The sequence below is a fragment of the Arachis hypogaea genome, chromosome 1, assembly GCF_003086295.3.
Source record: "Arachis hypogaea cultivar Tifrunner chromosome 1, arahy.Tifrunner.gnm2.J5K5, whole genome shotgun sequence".
Taxonomy (NCBI): domain Eukaryota; kingdom Viridiplantae; phylum Streptophyta; class Magnoliopsida; order Fabales; family Fabaceae; genus Arachis; species Arachis hypogaea.
Window position 1 is genome coordinate 36,614,912 of NC_092036.1, and position 9,115 is coordinate 36,624,026.

Consider the following 9,115-nt stretch of genomic DNA (forward strand, 5'->3'; position numbering starts at 1 on the left):
ATACTTCGGTTATTAATTTTAGGGGTTTGTTACTTGTGACAAACAATCTTTTGTATGAAAGGATTATTGTTGGTTTAGAAACTATACTTGCAACAAGAATTCATTTGTGAAATTCTAAGCCGTCAAAAATCCAATCATCAGTCAACCACGCATACGCGTGGGTACTCTCGTGCCCCAGGCACAAAGCTGGCACAGTTTTCAAACAACTCTCTGGAAAATGGCCGGGCATTGGGTGCAACACAATCGGCGCGCCCCCGCCCATCACGCGCACGCGTGGATGGCATTTTCTGAAAGATCGGCGCGTACGCGCCAAGTGCGCCTACGCGCGAGGGGTATTTCTGCTAAAAATTTTCTAAGTTAGAAGCTGCAGAATTCACAAATTCAAACCCCTATCTTCCAATGGACATAACTTCCTCATTTTAAATCATTTTTCATCCGTTCTTTGAACGGCATGGACATCCCGGATCCAGTTTCATTTCTAAACAGATTTGGTGCAAAACAGAGATTTGTAGTCCAAGATATGTCCCGTCAAAGTATGCCCAAAAACCATGTTTTTCATACAAAACCACAAAGTGCCATTTTCAAAACAAGTCATTTTCAACTCTTTTCAAAATCAATCAAACATGCCAATTTCATCCCTTTTCTTTGAAATCAATCAAAATATATCAAATTCAACATCAAGCCTCCTCAACTCACACATTGACACATTACCACAATTTACAAAATCACTATCTCATCATTTTAACCCACTTCACCCAAGTGGCTCAAACTCAAACATATTGACATATCATATACTCTTCCTCATGCCAATTCTCAACAACACCAATTCCAATAAATCATCATTGTACACAATCAATATCATACTCACCATCAACATGGTTCAACCCACAATTCAACCATAACCAATCATCAAGCATATATCACAACATGCATATTTCTCATACATCATACCACCAAGGCATCAATAATCATCATCACATATATGACCACATCATATATCTCAATCATTCAACAACATCAACCATAGGACAAATCCACCTTTTCTTTTATTCTTTTTCTTTTCTAACTTATTCTATTCGATTCGAATTCTAAAAAAAAAATAGGAGGAATTTTCGATATTTTTTTCGATTTCGAATCCTGCCTCTAGCCTAAGTATTTCCTACCACATTACATATTAGATACGGGAAACCAAAACCATACCTTAGCCAATTTCCCAAGCTCAACCGAAGCACTTCCAAACCACTTATCCACAAGCTCTCAAGGCCTCAAAACCTCCAAGAACAGATTTTTCACCACCAAATCCCTTTTTAAGCTTTTCAATATCACCAATCAAGCTCCAATATTCACACATACACAACCTAAGCCACAATCATCATACCCATACACAACATCTCAATACCCAAACATCATAGAACAACAAAATTACACTAGGGTTGAGAATTTTACCACACCCAAGGTCCAAGGAGACAAGATTAACCTTCTTCTTCAAGAGAGTTGGGTCCTATAACATCAAAGAGCCCAAAATCTCAATATTTTTGCTCATAAAACTCGAAAATAAGGCTGGAATTTCGAAGAGCAAAACGTGGCTTACCTCAAGATTAATTGTATGAGTTTTGTAGAGCTCTCTGCGGTGAACGCGTGGCCACAAACGGTGCAGCAATCGGAGCTCTAGATCAAAAGTTATGGTGGTTTGAAGATCAAGTGAGAGAAAGAACTTGAGAGAGTGTTCTTCCCTCCATGGCCTCCATTTTCAGCATGTGAGTGTGTTTAGTGAGGAGAGAGAATGCTGAAAGCTATGGTTTTGGTCTAGTTATGTTGGGCCAAGGGCCCACTTTGGGTCCGGTTGGCCCGGTTTGGCCCGTTCGGTCCAATCTTGGTCCGATTTCTATAAAATTGGTACCGAAATTCTCGTCTCAGTCTCCTCTATCACATTTAGCCACAAAATCACATTTTGGGCTTTCTAGAATAAATTTTCATTTATGGGTTGATTAGCCGTTATTTAACCGGGTTTTACATTCTACCCACCTAATTGGGAATTTTGCCCACAAAATTCAAATGCAATTATCTGAGAATAAATGCGGATAATCCATTCGCATCTCCGACTCGAGTTCCCAAGTGTGTTCCTCAACACCGCCTCGACTCCATGCCACTTTGACTAATGAAACCTCTTTTCCACGCAACCGTTTGACACTAGTATCATCAATTCTGACTGGAGCCACTGGAAGCGTCAAATCTTCCCTTAACTGAACCGACTCAGGTTCTAACACATGGCTAGCATCAGGAGTGTACTTCCGAAGCTGCGACACGTGAAACACGTCGTGCAGATTTGAAAGATGAGGTGGTAGAGCCATCCAATACGCCACCGGTCCAATCCTCTCCAGGATCTGAAATGGACCAATGTATCGAGGATTCAACTTCTTTGCCTTAATCGCCCTACCTACTCCCGTGGTCGGAGTAACCTTAAGAAAAACATGGTCTCCTTCCTCAAATTCTAAGGGCTTCTGCCTCTGATCGGCATAATTCTTTTGACGACTCTGCGCCGTAAGCATCCTATCACGGATTTTCTTGACTTGTTCAGTAGTCTCAGCTATCATTTCCGGCCCCAACAAGATTTTCTCTCCAGCTTCATACCAACATAGCGGAGATTGACATTTCCTCCCATACAAGGCCTCATACGGAGCCATTCCGATGCTCGCATGATAACTATTATTGTATGCAAACTCCACCAATAGCATATACCGATCCCAACTCGCTGGTTGGTCCAAAACACAAGCTCTCAACATATCCTCCAGTGTTTGGATTGTCCTCTCGGATTGACCATCTGTTTGAGGATGGTAAGCCGTGCTCAAGCTTAATCGGGTTCCAAAATCTTTCTGAAATGCACCCCAAAACCTTGAAGTGAAACGAGGATCTCTATCAGAGATTATAGTAGCAGGTACACCATGAAGTCTCACAATCTCCTTTATGTATAACCGTGCCAGCTCCTCAAGGGTGTAAGTCATCCGAATGGGCAAAAAGTTAGCTGACTTCGTCAATCGGTCCACAATCACCCAAATAGCATCAAAACCAGCCCTAGTCCTTGGCAATCCCGACACAAAGTCCATTGCAATACTTTCCCACTTCCATTGTGGAATCTCTAAAGGTTGCAATATCCCGGAAGGTCTTTGATGTTCAATCTTTACCTTTTGACAAGTTAAGCACTTTGAAACATATTCCGCCACATCATTCTTCATACCCGGCCACCAGAACATTGCCTTTAAATCATGGTACATCTTAGTACTTCCCGGGTGAATGGAGAATCCGCTTTTGTGTGCCTCCTTTAAAATATCTTGCCTCAAAGTGCCAACATCCGACACAATGATCCTACCCTTGAATCTCCATAACCCATTTTTTTCTTCCGACACTCTCCATTGTTTCCCTTGCTCAATAGCCGGTAACACCTTCCATAACGCTTCATCATTTTGATGAGCCTTTAGGAGTTCGGACTTAAAATCACTTGAGATCTCTAATCGGCTCAAACACAAAGTTCCAGATACTTCTCGAGCACCAATTTTCAGACTCTCAAATCCCTTGAGCAATTTCTCCTCTTGAAGCATCATCCAAGCCACATATAATGACTTCTGACTCAATGCATCTACCACTATGTTCGCCTTTCCCGGATGGTAATGCAACTCAAAGTCGTAGTCCTTCAACAATTCCATCCACCTTCTCTGCCTCATATTAAGCTCTTTCTGATCAAAGAGATATTTCAAACTCTTGTGATCAGAGAAGACTTGGAATTTAACCCCATAGAGATAATGCCTCCACACCTTCAAGGCAAACACAACTGCAGCGAGTTCCAAATCGTGCGTAGGGTAACTAACTTCATGAGGTCTCAACTGTCGTGAGGCATACGCCACCACATTATGATGCTACATTCGGCTCAAATGGCTCATTCGGCTCGGGTAACACTAACACAGGTGCAGTGGCCAACTTTTTCTTCAATGTCTGAAAGCTCTCCTCGCACTCAGGAGTCCAAACAAATAGAGTGTCTTTGCGGGTTAACTTTGTCATTGGCAAAGCTATCTGTGAAAAACCCTTGATAAACCTTCGGTAATAGCCAGCTAAACCCAGAAAACTCCTTATCTCTGTTACGGTGGTTGGTTGCTTCCAATCCATCACAGCCTCCACCTTAGTTGGATCTACGGCTATTCCCTTCTTACTCACCACATGGCCCAAAAACTTCACCTCACTCTTCCAAAACTCACACTTCGATAGTTTTGCATAGAGTTTCTTCTCCTTTAGAATCTGCAACACGGTCCTCAAGTGTTCCGCATGCTCTTCTTCAGTCTTGGAGTAAATCAGTATGTCATCAATGAAGACAACAATGAATTTATCCAGAAATGGACGGAAAACTCTATTCATGTAATCCATGAATACTGCAGGAGCATTCGTCGACCCAAAGGACATTACAGTGTACTCGTAATGACCATAACGAGTCCTAAAAGCGGTCTTAGGGATATCCTCACCCCTCACCCTTATCTGGTGATAACCGGATCGCAAATCAATCTTGGAGAAAACTCCAGCTCCTTGTAACTGATCCATGAGATCATCAATTCTCGGCAATGGGTACTTATTCTTTATTGTAACCTTGTTTAGCTGCCTGCAATCCACACAGAGCCGCATACTCCCATCTTTCTTCTTCACCAGTAACACTGGAGCACCCCACGGAGAGACACTTGGTCGTATAAAATTCTTTCCCAACAAATCCTCTAACTGAGACTTTAGCTTGTTCATCTCTAATGGTGACATCCTATAAGGAGCACTTGAGATTGGTCCCGCCCCGGGTACCAACTCAATAGCAAACTCAACCTCTCGGTTAGGTGGAAACTCATCAATATCATCAGAAAACACTTCCGGAAACTCACACACAACCGGAATCTGTTCCAACCTTTGATCATCACCCGAAACGCCCGTGGTTAACAACATGATACCCTGACATTCGGTTCCGGAACAGTTCACCATCATCGAATTCAAGTAATAATTATTCACCACGACCGGCCCTTCTGTATCTTCTGGCATAAAGTACACCGACTTTGTAGAACAATCAAGTAGGACATGGTTCTTAGATAACCAGTCCAATCCCAAGATAAGATCAAGACCAATCATCGGTAAGCAGACTAAATTATGAATAAAATCACACTGCTTGAACCTAAAGGAAACTTCCGGGCATCCTAGCCTAGTTACCATGGCTTCATGGGTAGCATTATATACTCTTAGATCATAACCTAAGGTTATGATCTTCAATCCTAACTCATGGGCTTTCTCAAATGCAATGAATGAATGCGATGCTCCCGAATCAAATAAAGCATTTAAAGTTTGACCAGCCATTTCACAGTTACCTCTAATGAGTGTCTCAGATCCTTCAGCTCCTACAGCTGAAGTGGTGAACACCCGACCAGTCTGTTGTGCTTTTCCAGCACCTTGTTTCTGCTTCTCAGGACAATTTGCGGCTTTATGCCCCGCCTTTCCACAATTGTAGCACAAACCCCATCCGGCCTTGCATGGTGCTCCCGGATGGTGACTTCCACACCTAGTACAAGCTTGATCATTCTGAGGCTGCTTCCCATACCTTTTTCCTTGGGAGTTGTTGTTGTTGGGCCTCTTGAAAGAGCTTCCCCTCTTGAAAGATGGACCTCTAGGTGCAAAACTCTTCCCTCAGTTTTGTAGGAATGATCCTTTGTGACTCCCTTTCTCAGCAGTTGCCCTTTTCACACACTCTTCAGCAACCCTACACTTGTTCACTAATTCGGAGAAAGTCCTAATCTCCATTGGTCCCACTGAACTGAAAATATCGCTCCGGAGTCCTCCTTCATACTTAACACACTTCCATTCCTCATATTCCACCGGAGTCCCTTGGCACATACGAGAGAACCTGAACAGCTCCTCAAACTTGTCAGTATACTCTGATATGGACATAGTACTCTGCTTCAGCTGTAACAATTCAAGTTCCTTAGCCATCCTAGCAGAAGTCAGAAAGTACTTCTTATAGAACTCCTCTTGGAAGACATTCCAGGTGATATAGTCATCACCCTGCTGCAGAAGACGTCGGATACCTTGCCGCCAATGCGATGCTTCACCTGTGAGCATATAGGTAGCAAACTCGACACGCTATCCTTCAGGTACCACTTGTGCTTGCAGTGCTCGCTCTATAGCCTGAAACCATGTATCAGCCTCAGTCAGACTAGCAGTTCCCTTGAACTTAGGCGGATTAACCTTCAAAAAGTTTGCCAGCCTCATCGGGCCCTCAACTCCACCTCCATCATTACCATGATTGTTCATCTGTTGACCAAGAGCCTCAGCAGTGGCTTGCATAGCAGCAGCCATATTCTCCAACGCAGTCATAAAGTTCACTGGGTCATTAGGGTTATTCTTCGATGCACGAGTATTCGTACGACCTCTCACACTACCTCTACCGCGTCCACGAGGCGCCATCTGGTTCTTATATACACCAAACAATCGATATTAAGTTGATCAATCTCAATATCGGAAGTCTAGTGCTTCAAAGTCCCAAATGCATGCTCATGAACGTTTATGCCAAATATATCAAGCAGATATACTAATAGCACATAACACACATACAGAGAATGCATAGAAGCATAGTCAGTCCATCCCTCAGGCTCTACAGGAACGAACTGCTCTGATACCATAATGTAACACCCTACCATACAGAATCTTATGCTTAAGTCATAATTCAGAGATGGCAAGGTATTACGACCTCTAAAATAAAAATTTAGTACGTATAGTAGTATGAATGATTGATTATAACTAGGAGCCTTTGTAGAAAAAAGGGGTAAACAAAAATCGCAACTCGAAAGCGCAACACTCCGATCGATAACGTAACGAACAAGGATAACCAACGCCTGATTATATATATACAAAAGAGTGTCAAAAACAGGAATATCAAGACTCAAAACCCGGCTGCGAAGATAACCGGTCTGAGCATAGCAATATATATATATATATATATATGATAAAAATAAGAAAAACCCCAAAGGAAACCCAAAAGGACACAATACATAAAACCTATTCTCCAAAATCTCCCATAAGAGGAGTCATCACAGTTGTATTATTTAGTGGAGATAAAAGTATCTAAGCAAAACATATAAACCAAAACATAGCCCCGAGAACAAAGGATCTTCGCAATTATAGAAGTCTCCAGCATGCCTCAGCGGGAAACCTCACGTCCTGCATCTGAAAACCACAAAATCCGCATGGGTGAGAACCAGAGGTCCCCAGCATGGTAACAGCTTCCACATATATAATACATAATAATGGAGGAAAGCCAAAGGTAATCCTAGAACTTCCTCCAGATAATATCAAAGCTTATAAACAGGCTAAACCATAAAGGCCATCTGACTAAAAATTCTTCAGTCTAACTAATACTTCCCTTTCCAATTCCTTCAGACCTCCCAATCACCAGCAGGAGTATAATGTAGCAAACATAGTTATAACAAGCAAGAAATATACAATTAGGAACAAGTAAGGCATTTAGACAATTAGCAAGTAATATGCAGTCAAATAGGCAATCTCAAATAATTCATATAGCATGCATATGATGAATGCCTGTCCCTAGTGGCTGATGATAGCATCTGTCGGTTATAGAGCCAACCCGACAAGTCCTGGCAGTTAACCATTGGACTGTACCTCTGTCGTGTCTCCCCAACTTGAGTCATGCTCATTATAACTTGATCATAATCATGATCCATATCCATCACCCTCACTGGTGAATATTTATCCATCACCATCATTGGTGAATATTTTTGGGGGTGAGCTCGTCTGGGAATTTCACAGTGCCCGGCCACCCTGACGACATAGGGTCAACAGAGCTTCAAGTCTCGACCTGGAGCACGTGGTCGCTAGCCACTGCTTTCTCCCAGGGAAACTCTCATCTCCGATAATGGAAGTGCAACATTCACAATTCATTCAACAACATATATATGCATTTATACATAGCCATAATCATGGCTCCGCCGTAACACGGCAATAATCCAGCCATCCAGCTCACGGTTAAATCCATAACCAGCCGTTTCATAAACAATTACAGCCTTTCGGCCCATGGCATAACAAGCACTTCCACCACCATCCTCCGCATCTCACATATTCATGCTTGATCCTCATTGATCATCCATTTTTCCCTTGCTTCACTCGCAAGTTACCACATTCACTAGCCTTTCTTCTCATAGCTAGACATATCATAATGATTTAAGACACAAGTGGTGAGATCGGAGGCTTAGAAGTATGAAATTTGGCTTTTAAAACTCAAAAATCAACTTTGGGATGAAAACAGGGCCACGCGTACGCGCACTCCACGCGCACGCGTGGATGGCCTCAAAAACTCATCGACGCGTAAGCGTCATGCACGCTAACACGTGGATTGAAAAATAGCCAAACGACGCGCACGCGTCAACCACGCGTACGCGTGGGTACTCTCGTGCCCCAGGCACAAAGCTGGCACAGTTTTCGCACAACTCTCTGAAAAATGGCTGGGCATTTGATGCAGTACAATCGGCGCGCCCGCGCACATCACGCGCACGCGTGAATGGCATTTTCTGGAAGAACGGCGCGTACGCGCCAAGTGCGCCTACGCGCGAGGGGTATTTCTGCTAAAAAGTTTCTAAGTTACAAGCTGCAGAATTCACATATTCAAACCCCTATCTTCCAATGGACATAACTTCCTCATTTTAAATCATTTTTCATCCGTTCTTCGAACGGCATGGACATCCCGGATCCAGTTTCATTTCTAAATAGATTTGGCGCAAAACAGAGATCTGTAGTCCAAGTTTTATCCTGTCAAAGTATGCCCAAAAACCATGTTTTTCATACAAAACCACAGAGTGCCATTTTCAAAATAAGTCATTTTCAACTCTTTTCAAAATCAATCAAACATGCCAATTTCAACCCTTTTCTTTGAAATCAATCAAAATATATCAAATTCAACATCAAGCCTCCTCAACTCACACATTGACACATTACCACAATTTACAAAATCACTATCTCATCATTTTAACCCACTTCACCCAAGTGGCTCAAACTCAAACATATTGACATATCATATACTTTTCCTCATGCCAAT